This window comes from Phyllopteryx taeniolatus, chromosome 6, assembly GCF_024500385.1.
Source record: "Phyllopteryx taeniolatus isolate TA_2022b chromosome 6, UOR_Ptae_1.2, whole genome shotgun sequence".
Lineage (NCBI taxonomy): Eukaryota > Metazoa > Chordata > Actinopteri > Syngnathiformes > Syngnathidae > Phyllopteryx > Phyllopteryx taeniolatus.
Genome location: NC_084507.1, coordinates 11,016,704 through 11,029,933, shown reverse-complemented (window position 1 = coordinate 11,029,933; position 13,230 = coordinate 11,016,704).

Below are 13,230 nucleotides of genomic sequence, written 5' to 3'. Positions count from 1 at the left end.
CCACATTTAGACAATGTAACTAGTTGGAATGGAATATCCCGTGTAATACAATGGTGCCTTGAAATATGAGTGTAATTTGTTCCCTGACTACGCTCGTGACTCAAAACACTTGTATCGCACTCAAAAATCCCAACCAAAACATTTGTAATGTTTTTTAATAAGTAAAATGGCACTCTATAATATTTGATTGATAGCACATGAAGTAATAGCTAAATGAATTAGAATTTAAAGAATTAAACATTTTGTGTGTCGTGAATAATACATTGCGACTTCTGGTGTGTGAGACTTTGCCACCAGGGGGCAATAAAATACAGTTACAGCTGTGGCAAAAACCTTACATTGGGTGTTGGTGTCGTACATTTGTTAAGCGCTCTAAGACAGTAAATTGTAGTATAGAAAGTACAAAACATCAAGTTTAAAATATTGCACATATACAAGCTTCATATTGCACACTTACAAATAGGATATGGTATATGTTGTACACAAAAGTGTGTGTGTGTGTGTGTGTGTGTGTTTTCATGGTCCACTGAGATCAATGTGTTGAACAGTGTGACTGTCTGCAGGAAAGTAACGTTTATGACACATGTACAATATTTTAAATGTGCTTATAAAGTCACTTCAGGAATGCAGCCCTATGGGGGGCACAAGTCAGTGCAAACTGTAGGCCGGTCCCAAGCCCGGATAAATGCAGAGGGTTGCGTCAGGAAGGGCATCCGGCTTAAAACCTTGCCAAACAAATATGAGCGTTCATCCAAAGAATTCCATACCGGATCGGTCGTGGCCCGGGTTAACGCCACCGGCGGCGTCAACCTGCAGGGCGCTGTTGGAAATTCAGCTACTGTGGGTCGAAGTCGAAGTCAAAGAAGAAGAAGAAGAAGAGGTGGAAAGCGGGTTCTTCGGCAGAAAGAGAAGAGGAAAACACAGAGCCTAGAACTGAATGTGGGGACTTTGAATGTTGGGACTATGACAGGAAAATCTCGGGAGTTGGTTGACATGATGATTAGGAGAAAGGTTGATATATTGTGTGTCCAGGAGACCAGGTGGAAAGGCAGTAAGGCTAGAAGTTTAGGGGGAGGGTTTAAATTATTTTACCATGGTGTAGATGGGAAGAGAAATGGAGTCGCGGTTATTTTAAAAGAAGAGTTGGCTAAGAATGTCTTGGAGGTGAAAAGAGTATCAGATCGAGTGATGAGGCTGAAATTTGAAATTGAGGGTGTTATGTGTAATGTGATTAGTGGCTATGCCCCACAGGTAGGATGTGACCTAGAGGTGAAAGAGAAATTCTGGAAGGAGCTAGATGATGTAGTTCTGAGCATCCCAGACAGAGAGAGAGTCGTAATTGGTGCAGATTGTAATGGACATGTTGGTGAAGGTAATAAGGGTGATGAAGAAGTGATGGGTAACTACGGTATCCAGGAAAGGAACTTGGAGGGACAGATGGTGGTAGACTTTGCAACAAGGATGCAAATGGCTGTAGTGAACACTTTTTTCCAGAAGAGGCACAAACATAGGGTGACCTACAAGAGCGGAGGTAGAAGCACACAGGTGGATTACATCTTGTGCAGACGATGTAATCTGAAGGAGGTTACCAACTGTAAGGTAGTGGTAGGGGAGAGTGTGGCTAGACAGCATAGGATGGTGGTGTGTAAGATGACTCTGGTGGTGGGGAGGAAAATTAGGAAGACAAAGGCAGAGAAGAGAACCATGTGGTGGAAGCTGAGACAGGACGAGTGTTGTGCAGCTTTTCGGGAAGAGGTGATACAGGCTCTCGGTGGACGGGAAGAGCTTCCAGAAGACTGGACCACTGCAGCCAAGGTGATCAGAGAAGCAGGCAGGAGAGTACTTGGTGTATCTTCTGGCAGGAAAGGAGAGAAGGAGACTTGGTAGTGGAACCTCACAGTACAGGAAATCATACAAGGAAAACGGTTAGCTAAGAAGAAGTGGGACACTGAGAGGACCGAGGAGAGGCGAAAGGAATACATTGAGATGCGACACAGGGCAAAGGTAGAGGTGGCAAAGGCAAAACAAGAGGCATATGATGACATGTATGGCAGGTTGGACACTAAAGAAGGAGAAAAGGATCTATACAGGCTGGCCAGACAGAGGGATAGAGATGGGAAGGATGTGCAGTAGGTTAGGGTGATTAAGGATAGAGATGGAAATATGTTGACTGGTGCCAGCAGTGTGCTAGGTAGATGGAAAGAATACTTCGAGGAGTTGATGAATGAGGAAAATGATAGAGAAGGGAGAGTAGAAGAGGCAAGTGTGGTGGACCAGGAAGTGGCAATGATTAGTAAGGGGGAAGTTAGAAAGGCATTAAAGAGAATGAAAAATGGAAAGGCAGTTGGTCCTGATGACATTCCTGTGGAGGTATGGAAGCATCTAGGAGAGGTGGCTGTGGAGTTTTTGACCAGCTTGTTCAATAGAATTCTAGTGCGTGAGAAGATGCCTGAGGAATGGAGGGAAAGTGTACTGGTGCCCATTTTTAAGAACAAAGGTGATGTGCAGAGCTGTGGCAACTATAGAGGAATAAAGTTGATGAGCCACACAATGAAGTTATGGGAAAGAGTAGTGGAGGCTAGACTCAGGACAGAAGTGAGTATTTGCGAGCAACATTATGGTTTCATGCCTAGAAAGAGTACCACAGATGCATTATTTGCCTTGAGGATGTTGATGGAAAAGTACAGAGAAGGTCAGAAGGAGCTACATTGTGTCTTTGTAGATCTAGAGAAAGCCTATGACAGAGTACCCAGAGAGGAACTGTGGTACTGCATGCGGAAGTCTGGAGTGGCAGAGAAGTATGTTAGAATAATACAGGACATGTACGAGGGCAGCAGAACAGCGGTGAGGTGTGCTGTCGGTGTGACAGAAGAATTTAAGGTGGACGTGGGACTGCATCAGGGATCAGCCCTGAGCCCCTTCCTTTTTGCAGTGGTGATGGATAGGCTGACAGATGAGGTTAGACTGGAATCCCTGTGGACCATGATGTTTGCAGATGACATTGTGATCTGCAGTGAAAGCAGGGAGCAGCTGGAGGGACAGTTAGAAAGATGGAGGCATGCACTGGAAAGAAGAGGAATGAAGATTAGCCGAAGTAAAACAGAATATATGTGCATGAATGAGAGGGGTGGTGGGGGAAGAATGAGGCTACAGGGAGAAGAGATGGCAAGGGTAGAGGACTTTAAATACTTGGGGTCAACCGTCCAGAGCAATGGTGAGTGTGGTCAGGAAGTGAAGAAACGGGTCCAAGCAGGTTGGAACGGGTGGAGGAAGGTGTCAGTTGTGTTATGTGACAGAAGAGTCTCTGCTAGGATGAAGGGCAAAGTTTATAAAACAGTGGTGAGGCCAGCCATGATGTATGGATTAGAGACAGTGGCACTGAAGAGAAAACAGGAAGCAGAGCTGGAGGTGGCGGAAATGAAGATGTTGAGGTTCGCTCTCGGAGTGACCAGGTTGGATAAAATTAGAAATGAGCTCATCAGAGGGACAGCCAAGGTTCGATGTTTTGGAGACAAAGTTAGAGAGAGCAGACTTCAATGGTTTGGACACGTCCAGAGGAGAGAGAGTGAGTATATTGGTAGAAGGATGATGAGGATGGAGCTGCCAGGCAAGAGAGCTAGAGGAAGACCAAAGAGAAGGTTGATGGATGTTGTGAGGGAAGACATGATGGCAGTTGGTGTTCGAGAGGAGGATGCAGGAGATAGGCTCTCATGGAAAAGGATGACGCGCTGTGGCGACCCCTAACGGGACAAGCCGAAAGGAAAAGAAGAAGAAGATAAAGTCACTTCAGGCTGTAAAAGCCTTAAAAACACTTAGCTATGAAAGGTTGTGGCAGTGACAGTAAAAGGCTGAAATCATCATGCACTGACCTTTGGTGTTGAAGAAGCACTCCCCGCTGGTGTGAAGTGGAAATGAGGGCACACTGGCACTGAGGTGGACCACACAAGCCAAGAACATGCGTACTGTTGCCATCTCTGCAAAATACCCCAAGAAAGCACAACTGAATAGAAGCCTACACAAAAAACACACAAAATTAAATTAAATTACACGAGACCAATGTAGATTTTCTATGACTGGTTGAACTTTGGCCGTTAAGTGGCACTTCACATGAGTGTCTCATTTTGACATTTGGATATGTACTATGACAAAAAAGATCCTTTCTATTCTAAAAAGCAGGTGATGGGATGTTATGATTTTATGTTGAAACAGGGTCTGTTTGGGTTACTTTCATTAAAATGTGTTAAATAAATCACTTTTGTTGGCTTTTAGTCGTCTTTCTCTCCTCCATACACACGTCTCCTTGTCAATGCCCCACATGGTCTCACTTATCTATACCACCAGAGTGTCTTCATTACCTCTGTACTCATTTTCCCTTTCTGGTTACTATTTGTCCACCCCGCCTCCCGCAACCTGCTCATTAATGTTGCTGATGTTATGATTATGATGCTGCTTAACAAGAATTACCCCCATAGCATATGATGTGCACTCTTTCAGAGAACATTTGTCCCCGGGGGTCTCCTTTGGTGAAAATCACCAGGACGACAACATACAGGCAACTATTGTCACACAAAGGAGTTGCATGCGTGTGTGTGTGTGAGGGGGTGGAGGGGTGGCGGGGGGTTGGGCCATGCATATGATCCCTTGACCTCTGCCTATCGCCGTCAGTTTGGTCTTGTATTTCCGAATTGTGTTTTTCTTTAAAGCACTTCCGCCTCACTGTTCTGTGGTTCAGGATTCATATCTTGGCTGGGGCTTTCCTTCATGGCATTTGCAGGTTCTAAATTATTATTCCATTAAAACACTCATAATGTATTTTGTTATTGTTTTGGTTACACGGGAGAGGCTTTTTAAAGGCCCCCGGAACCTAGTTGTTGTTGTGTTTTAAACATGCAAGCAATGAGGTCTACTAGCCAGAGACTAAGCTGCACTGTTTGTTTCCAGACTAGGCATGTGGCTAGAGTGAGATGCAGTTACTGCACTTGTCTCATAACTAATATGTTCTGTGTGGGAACAATAACAATAATCACCTGATCACAATTGTCACTGGTTATTATAATATTTACTGCTAGTATTGAACAGAAGTCAAGGAAAAATTGCAGCCAGCTTTAGTAGGCCGCATAAAATGACCTGGAGGGCCAGATGTGGCCCGCGGGCCTTGAGTTTGACAAAGGCTCTAAATTGTCCATAGGTGTGAATGTGAGTGTGAATGGTTGTTTGTCTGTATGTGCCCTGTGATTGGCGACTAGTCCAGGGTGTCAAAATTGGCTGTATATGCGAATGCGTAACATGGAAGATGTTTCTATAAATTTCTCCCTTCTTCACTTTCACAGCGATTGGAATGTAGTGTAAATGTTGTTGTTTTTTCCCCCAATGTTTTAATTATAGCTGCCCTTCGATTGGCCGGTGATCAACCCAGGGTTTACCCCACCTCTGGCCCAAGTCAGGTTTGATAGGCTCCAACTCACCTGCGACCCTAAATAGGACAAGTGCTATAGAAAATAGATGGATAAAGATGCACAAACTTTGGAGATGCCCGCTTTTCATTGGACAGGGACGCAATACAAAATTTAGTGAGAAGACTGAAAAATGTAAAAGTCTTTAATTTGCAACATAAAGCTTGTTATTCATCACAGATGAATTTTCTATTCATTTCTATTCTAAAAAGCAGGTGATGGGATGTTATGATTTTATGTTGGAACAGGGTCTGTTTGGGTAAACCACATTGAGTCTTCAGATGAGAAGGACTCAAACACACATGCACACACACACACACCTACACTCACACATCAACAAACGTAATGTCTGTCTGCTTCAAGTAATTTAAAAGAAGTGATAATCTCCTCAATACAAATGAACGTTATGTCATGAAATGACCGTTATGTCTTGACTGGTATATCATCACTTTATTACACTCTGTTCTGCTCATGATCCAAAGTATACCACCTATCTAACTATAGATAGACAACTATACTCTAAAATACATCTCCACCAACTAGCCACAACCTTTTGACCATTTATACAATATAATAATATACAATACAAGAGCTGTATCTAAAAGGTTGTCTTTAGAAAATTAACAGTCCTCAGTTTTGGTTGATGCTGTGAGAGAGGTATTCATTTAGCAATATGAATTTGTCAAGAAATGTGGAAGGAGGAAGGAATAATGTAAAATATGTCATAATTTAAGTTTAAGTCAATTTTGGCAATGTGAATAGTTCCCAAGATGTCCCGAATGAATGGAATGGTTTGAATCAGTCAAGAAATGTCGAAATTGTAGGTAAATATGTAAAATATATATATATATATATGTTATTAAAATTTGTGAATTTTGGGAATGGGAATGAGCTGAACAATTTGTAGTTGGAATGGTCAAGAAGTGTGAGAAGGGAATATTGTGAAATTCCTCTTAATTTAGAATTTTGTTTTGAAAAGGCACGCCTGTCGACTGGTTAGAGCATCTGGTGACTGGCGACCAGTTCAGGGTGTACCCCGCCTCATGCCCGATGATAGCTGGGATAGGCTCCAGCACTCCCGCGACCCTTGTGAGCATGAGCGGCTCAGAAAATGGATGGATGGATGGATGGATGTTTTGAACATTTTGGGAATGGAAAAAGGGGCGGTGGCACGGTGGACGACTGGTTAGGACATCTACATCACAGTTCTGAGGATCCGCACTGTCACGCGGCACCTCATCACATCAGGAAGAAACGTGTATAAGAAGAGGAGATGGAAGACATTCAGAGGGACTCTATGGAGGACTTCTAATAAATCGCTTTTGGAAGCCGAAAGCAGACGTATTAGTGGACGTGAGGGACATAATTCAGGATTACCTTGCACACATACTTGTAGAATGCTCTCATACACACTAATGCAGGGCTCATTTTTGTCATGAGCCCCATTCTGGTTATGGCTTCCCTGAGAGTGCTGTTATGACTGTGAAAACATATAAATGTTTAATTGCCTCATCATATCATTAGTATACACAACAAATTGATGGATAACTAGTTTTTAATTCAGACGTCAAGGATAATAGTTTGTTCAAGTATTGTTCAATTTACTGTAAAAAGGGGCTTGGTAACAAAATTACAATTAGAAATTTTGGTACAGAGTTTAGCAAGAATCATGGAAGTTGACATGCATTATTTGCTTTCGTGGGCCACATAAAATGATGTGGCGGACCGTATCTGGCCCCCGGGCCTTGAGTTTGACACCTGTCCACCAATGACATGTTCACCCTCACACTACTAAATTTGAATTCACTAATATACATGCTCTCATACACATTATTGAAATACTCAGCTATTGAAATGAGTATTTCAGTGTATCATACAAATAGATTTCAGTATGATTTGTCAAAGGTTTTCAGTTGTGAGAGCATTTTAGTAGTATGTATGACAGCATGTAAGAGCTTTTTACTTGTGTATGTATATCCAAGAATTTCACTTGTGTGAACAGGCTTTTCAGTTGAAAAAGAGGCCCTTCCATTTTCCCGAACTAAAACACGCTTATTGAAAGTTCGTTCACCGGAGCTACGGTACTTTGTTCCACCAAACAATTGCTCTTTGAAGAGACATGTTTTAATTTGGAAAAAAACAGAAGGGCTTCCGTTTATAAAACATACAGAAATACGTGTTTTAGAAGTTTGTATGAGAGCATTTCACTCATGTAGGCCTATATGAGTGAAACAAATGTCAGTAGTTTGTGTGAGTCCATTTCAGTAGTGTGTATGAGAAATACATCCATCCATCCATCCATCATCCATCCATCATACATCCATCCATCCATCCATTTTCATACTGTTTATCCTCACTAGGGTAGCAGTAATCCTGAATTATGTCCCTGAATTAATTACAAAGAATACAATTAAAACATTTGAATGCATCATTATTTTATTATTTAAATAAGCTATTTTACATTTTGACAATTTTATTTTATTTTTTTTACCTCAACTTCAAATAACTGGTTCAAGTTGTACGTTTTAAAAATCAAATGTGCTACTCAGGTACACGTCCCTAAGCTTTATCAGCATACCTCTTTCAAAGCAATGTAGCATGATAAGCAGTGGCGGCTAGTTGATAGAGGGCGCTAGGGTGCCTCCTCACCACTGATGGTGATCACCACATAACTTTCCTTGAAGACAAATCATTAAATAAAATATTGTTATTAAAATAAAAATGTTTCCAAATAAATTTATATATATTTTTCGATGAAAAGGATAAATAGTATGTAATTAATGAGGAGTAAAGTTGTTTCATTCATCGATGTTGTCGGATTTCGTGACGTGCATTCCACCCAACTTGTATTTCCAGCTCCCTGAGATTTTTGTGATAATAAAGGCCTCAGGTCAGGTCAAATCTTTACTTATTGACTGGTTAAAAGTTTGACATGCGAAGTAGCCCCTCTTCAATGCAATAGATGGGACCTACATGGGCCACAACATTCCAGCAACCCTGAGCTGGCTGACGTCACGTCCCAGCTCTGGCTCTATGCACGCAGCGGGTTGGAAAAAAAAAACAACATGTAAATTTCCGGTAGAGTCAAGCTCGTCAAAGTTGACTCGCTGTATGCTAGAATAACAATTCATTTATTTATTTCAAGTTTTGCGTACCGTCGTACATTTGCAATTTTAAACTGACATTGCTTGCTAGCTTACGCTCATGCTAACTTGGTGTGATCGTGCTTACTTAGTACAGGCGAGTGAAGACGTCACTTGCGCTTGTTTAAGGTAACTACAAAACATTGTAAAACATTGTAATTATGACTAGTAAGATGTTAACATTGGCTTTTTCTGTGTGGGAAAGACAATGTCAATGTCATGACAATTTCTCTCTGTGTTTTAGTGCGAAAGCGATAATGTATCGGAAGCCAGCTCGTACTGTGCTTGTCAGACGACACTCTTCGGTAACTGTAAAAGTGGCGCTGGCCAGCATGCACAGTTTTATATATATACTGTATATTGCACCCCCCTTGAAGAAAACTCCACTAGCCGCCACTGATGATGAGGAAGAGTTTCCTAAGACTTTGGAAAGATAGAAGCAGAAATGTTCTTTTTTTATTTTCCTTTTTTTGGGGGGTCATGTCATTTTGTTTCAGTTTATCCTTTCACTGGTCATGTCACAGTACTTGAATGTGTGCTCAAATCGAGTCTTAGATTAGGGCCCAAGGAATGAAGTCATTTGTATGTTTATTTTTATTATTATTTGTTTGTAGTTTTCACAGTGTGTTATGTTCTAGTTGCGAGTAAAGATAAGCACCAGTTTGACATCTCTCCTATTCATCAGGCCAAAGGACGCGTGCTGTTGCTTCATTGAAATAAGACTTCTTCGCACATCGACCATCCCTGCGCTGTCATTTCTAACAGGCCCGACAGGCTGGCAGTCAAAACTTCAAAGTGCTGCTATAGCAGTGACAAAAGTGTTCATTGTTGATTAATGCTGTTTTCTTAGCAGGCGCCCATTTGCATGCCACCCAACTTGTATTTCCAGCTCCCTGAGGTTTTTATAAAAATAAAGAAGGCCTTGGCAGATTACTTCTTATCTGCTTATCTTGTGACAGTAGTTGTACATTACATTTGCATTTGAGTCTGCCGGTGAACAGCAGCTCATTTGTCACACACCACTGGCCCGATTTCCCAGCCAATGACCCCATAAGTATGGATTATTATACCATTTAACAAAATGAGCTGTTATACCGTATCATCGTATGGTAACCAAAAGTTCCTTCTATGTGAAATACATTCATTAAGAGATTAAAAATGGCAGCTGGATCCTATAACGCACTTGTAGGATGTCAAGCTTTGTTAATATAGACAATCTGTCCCTCCTGGCTCTCAGGCTTTATTCAGCACATGGATTAAGCTGGAAAATATCAGGAATTAAAAATAATAATGTGAATAAAAAGAGAATAAATGTTCTCAAGAGGCAGACGCAGTCACTTTATAGACTCAGGGTCCAAGCCAAGCCAAGCCAACTTAATCCGCCATCAATCCTTTTTCTGTCGCGCTTGTCCTCATTAGGGCTGTGGGTGAGCTGGAGCCTATTCCAGCTGAATTTGGGCAGGAGGCGGGGTACACCATGGATTGGGCGCCAGGCAATCAGGGCACATATAGACAAACAGGCATTTACTTGTGGGAGAAAAAAAATCCATGTAAGAACGAGGGCAAAACACAAAGTCCACACGGGAAAGCTGGGGCCGAGATTCAAACCCAGAACCTCTGAACTGTGAAGCAGAGAACCTAAGACCTATGGCACAAAAAACTTCATTTTGAGGAGTTTTGGCTTTGGTTCTCTAGGTTGGTGTTTTTTTTTTGTTTTTTTTTGCATTACGTTGCATTCAATTTGAAATACATTTTCACTCGGTGCCCATTTGTATGTTCACTGCAGTTAATCATGTTAACCAATACTCTGAGATATTGTGCTAACATGACTGTTTAACAAAATATTGGTTGTGATCAATTTAAGAGCAGTTAAAACAAAGTAAGTCAACTTTGACCAGGAACACCAATGTAAGGCGAGGGGGCGAAAACGACAGGAGGGTTTATATTACTTCGTATAGTTTACATCAGACATACTGTATTTATGCACATTTATCAAGAAAAACATACCTCAAAAAATTTTTTACTTTGTATTTTCCTTTTTTGGGTATTTTAATTTGGCTTGTTCAAAAGCACTTTGTTTTGAACCTTGATTAACATAGAAATCTTTAATTAGTCCTTCAAATAACTGTAGTTGAAATTGTGCCTTCTTTTAACACTTAAGATTTGACATCAATATTTGGGAGTGAATTATCATACATGCTATTCATTAGAACCTCAACATGAAGACATCTTTGTTTGTTCATCATTGGTTGAAAAAAAGTTATTTTCTCCTCTCTGCAGCATTAAGGCCATTATGTGATTTCACTTGGCAAACACTGAACCACGATTGTGTTTGCTCTCCGAACAGGATGTGAATTCACATAGCGAGAGAGAGACATCCACTGTGGAAAAAAAAAAAAAAGATGCCGTTAGCAAGCTGACTGTGTATTGTTTAACAAATATCCTGTATTTTGAATTTCTGAAACTAATATTTCACTATGACAGTGTGGATATGTTAAGTATGATAACATCCAACTTCGCACGTAAGATGATGAAAATGACAAAATAACAGGGTAACGATTTATTCTGCAACTGTCCATTGTTTCAGACTCCATTGAAGAAAGACAAAATGCTGGTCATAATGTCACTGAAAACATCAAAGGGTTTCTTAAAGCGGTAGTTTCTCCATAATGACCAGGTGGAAAGCAATTTCAGGGGCACATACAAAATGTCCACTATGATCACAAAAATAGAATATACATCGTAAAGAAAGACTCTATTACCAAATAACTTTTTTTTAGCCCAAAACCCATGGAAAAAAATGGACTTTAGTAGCATTTAACCACTTAGTCTATACACTGTAGTTGAGGCTTACCATAGTTTCATTATTCGGATCCATTTTCATGATGACTGTGTGATTCTGATGGCAAAGGCACTTCATAATGAGATCGACCCTAGACCCATTTGAGTTACACAAAAAGATGCAGTTTTCAGCCCGAAAAGCAAGGGCCTGAACTTACGGCTTCAATGTGGGAGCTGTTTATTTGCATGGATGTCAGTGCCAAACTCTGTAGGAATATGTCTGATATTTAGTTGACATGGTAAAGAACAAGAACAACCGAATATCAAACATATCACACAGCGCCCAGCTGATCAGTTTCAGAACTTCTGCTGCATGCTCTGGCGACCTAAAAAGGTAAGATAAATGACATAGAACATGAATAGAGATGAAATAATAACTCATTTGTAGCTAAATGCTGGGCAATGCCATAGATCTTTAAAAAAAACAACAACTAAGGATTCACTTTGCTTTAAGAAATGGATGTGAACATGCAAATTAATAATTCAGAATCTCTCTATGGTCTGCAAAAGAAAAAAAAAAAAAAGAAAATGCAAATATGACACTTACGGAAATTTCTCACTCAAACAAAGTAATAAAGTCGTATTCGACGAGCATTGACTGTTAAAAATGAGCGCATGTGAGCAATTCTTCAGAGGGAAAGCATTTATATACACTAGCCTGTGAGTTTTGGTAGGGGAGGGGGGTCACTCATGTCAGTGACACGCACATTCACACACATTTGGTGCTGCTTGTAATTACACATGTATTGATTTGATCCAGGCCTGCAGCCTTTCTTCCCCACATTAGCCTGATCAATACACATGATGTTCATCCCACTGTGAGTGCGCTTTTACACACACACGCACACACACACTAATGACTGCAGTTGCAGAATCAACAAACTTTCAGTTGTTGCCTGTAGGGAGGACGCACACAGGCTGAACTTTGGAAACGTGACTAGTATGCTATTTAATGGCCTAGAAGAATAATACGAAAAACATATAAAATAATCTGTAGCTACACATTTGTGTGTACTACTATTTGATTTCATTTAAAGATCACATTACAAAGCAACAAAAATAAATAATTCAAAATAAGATATGAATGTAAGAAAATTGTCATCATTCTGAATTTAAATTTTTTTTTAATATTATAATCTGATTTTCAGGCATTAGAAATCAAATGTTGATAAAAATGTTACCAGTTTTAAAATTAATATTTTATTGTATTACTTCTAGAGTTAATTGAGATATTTACTGATTATTGAGCTATTTTATCTTATATTTAGTTCAAATCATGTATTTAACAATTGGCAATGTGATAAAAATATAAAATAATAAAATTCAATTAAAAAAAATATTTATATTTCATTAAATGTAATTTAATATAGTATTTTTTCATACATTTCAACTGCCAACTCAATCACATTTAACTGGAAAAATTTAATATTTAAAATCCAAATATTTAATGATTTAATCCAAACCACTCATAGTATGTGACAATCAAACATGTAAAACATGTTTTAACCAGTGATGCATTTCAATACCAATAGGCGTGGGTCTTCCCTCATTTGCTTTACACATTTTCCCCATATTACATTTTGGGTGTTTTTCACATTTTTAAATGTATGACTATCCAGCCATACATTTTTCAAACCGCTTATCTTTAAATGAATGAGGAATTAGTAAAAACAAAAAATTGTAGCTGTTTCTTATACTGTGTCATTGATGGTGCAGTGGTACACTCGCCTGACTTTGGTGCAGCGTGGGTTCAGTTCCCACTCAGTGACGGAGTGAATGTGGGTGCAAATGGT